We start from the raw sequence: 1,930 nt of genomic DNA on the forward strand, positions 1-1,930 counted from the left end.
CCTTCTTCCCCCTTTCTCCCCAGCACTCTTTCTTAGCGCTCTCTTCCTCGTTCCCTTCTTCCCCTTTTTTCCCTTGCACTCGCTTGCTGCGCTCTCTTTCTCGTTCCCTTCTTCCCCCATTTTTACACGCACTGGTTCGTTGCCCTCACTTTCTCGTTCCCTTCTTACCCCTTTTTCCCATGCACTCTTTCATTGTGCTCTCTTTCTCATTCCGTTCTTCCCCGTTTTCCCCCGCACTCATTTGTTGCACTCTCTTTCTCGTTCCCTTCTTCCCACTCCTTCACCCACACTCGTTCGTTGCACAATCCTTCTCGTTCCCGTCTTCCCCTTTTTCCCCGCACTCATTTGTTGCACTCTCTTTCTCATTCCGTTCTTCTAACGTTTTCCCTTCACTCGTTCGTTGCACTGTCTTTCTCGTTGCGCTCTGTTCCCCCTTTATCCCCCGCACTCGTTTGTTGCACTCTCTTTCTCCTTCCCTTCTTCCCTTTTTTCCCTTCACTCCTTCGTTGCGCTCTATTTCTTGTTCCCTTTGCCCCCATTTTTCAACCACACTTGTTCGTTGCGATTTCTCGTTCCCTTCTCCCCTTTTTTCCCCCGCACTCCTTCGCTGCGCTCAATTTCTCGTTCCCTTCTTCCACCGTTTTTACCCGCACTCGTTCGTTGTGCTCTCTTTCTCGTTCCCTTCTTCCCCTTTTATACCCCACACTCGTTTGTTGCGCTCTCTCTTCTTCCCTTCCTCAACCTTATTTCCTTCACTCGTTCGTTGCCCTTTTTTTCTCGTTCCCTTCTTCTCCCTTTTCCCTTCAATCATTCGTTGCTTTTTTCTCGTTCCCTTCTTCCCCATTTATCCCTTCACTCCTTCGTTGCTCTTTTTTTCTCATTCCCTTCTTCCCCTTCTTAACGTGTTTGTTACTCTTTTTTTCTCGTTCCCTTCTTCCCCATTTATCCCTTCACTCGTTCGCTGTGCTCTTTTTTCTCGTTCCCTTCTTCCCCCTTTTCCCTTCACTCGTTCGTTGCTCTTTTTTTCTCGTTCCTTTCTTCCCCCCTTCTTCCCCCTTTTCCCTTCACTCGTTCGTTCCTCTTTTTTTTCCGTTCCCTTCTTCCCCCTTTTTCCTGCACTCGTTTGTTGCTCTTTTTTTGTTCCCTTCTTTCCCATTTATCCCTTCACTTGTTCGCTGCTCTTTTTTTCTCGTTCCCTTCTTCCCCTTCTTCACTCGTTCGTTGCTCTTTTTTTCTCGTTCCCTTCTTCCCCTTCTTCACTCGTTCGTTGCTCTTTTTTTCTCGTTCCCTTCTTCCCCTTCTTCACTCGTTCGTTGCTCTTTTTTTCTCGTTCCCTTCTTCCCCTTCTTCACTCGTTCGTTGCTCTTTTTTTCTCGTTCCCTTCTTCCCCTTCTTCACTCGTTCGTTGCTCTTTTTTTCTCGTTCCCTTCTTCCCCTTCTTCACTCGTTCGTTGCTCTTTTTTTCTCGTTCCCTTCTTCCCCTTCTTCACTCGTTCGTTGCTCTTTTTTTCTCGTTCCCTTCTTCCCCTTCTTCACTCGTTCGTTGCTCTTTTTTTCTCGTTCCCTTCTTCCCCTTCTTCACTCGTTCGTTGCTCTTTTTTTCTCGTTCCCTTCTTCCCCTTCTTCACTCGTTCGTTGCTCTTTTTTTCTCGTTCCCTTCTTCCCCTTCTTCACTCGTTCGTTGCTCTTTTTTTCTCGTTCCCTTCTTCCCCTTCTTCACTCGTTCGTTGCTCTTTTTTTCTCGTTCCCTTCTTCCCCTTCTTCACTCGTTCGTTGCTCTTTTTTTCTTGTTCCCTTCTTCCCCCTGCTTCACTCGTTCATTGCTCTTTTTTTCTCATTCCCTTCTTCCCGTTTAATCCCTTCACTCGTTCGTTGCTCTTTTTTTCTCGTTCCCTTCTTCCCCTTCTTCACTCGTTCGTTGTTCTTTTTT

General features: G+C 46.9%; 1 long non-coding RNA gene across 1 annotated transcript; it reads right to left on the reverse strand.

Annotated features, from left to right (window-relative positions):
* Window positions 1-308: 308 nt before the first annotated feature.
* On the reverse strand, window positions 309-1,340 carry LOC108445477. The gene is made up of 2 exons (XR_001860350.1): window positions 743-1,340; window positions 309-690 (listed from the first exon to the last, which is right to left on the reverse strand). It is a non-coding gene; the product is annotated as an uncharacterized LOC108445477 (long non-coding RNA).
* Between the last annotated feature and the right edge of the window lie 590 nt (window positions 1,341-1,930).

This window comes from Corvus brachyrhynchos, unplaced genomic scaffold, assembly GCF_000691975.1.
Source record: "Corvus brachyrhynchos isolate BGI_N302 unplaced genomic scaffold, ASM69197v1 scaffold331, whole genome shotgun sequence".
Lineage (NCBI taxonomy): Eukaryota > Metazoa > Chordata > Aves > Passeriformes > Corvidae > Corvus > Corvus brachyrhynchos.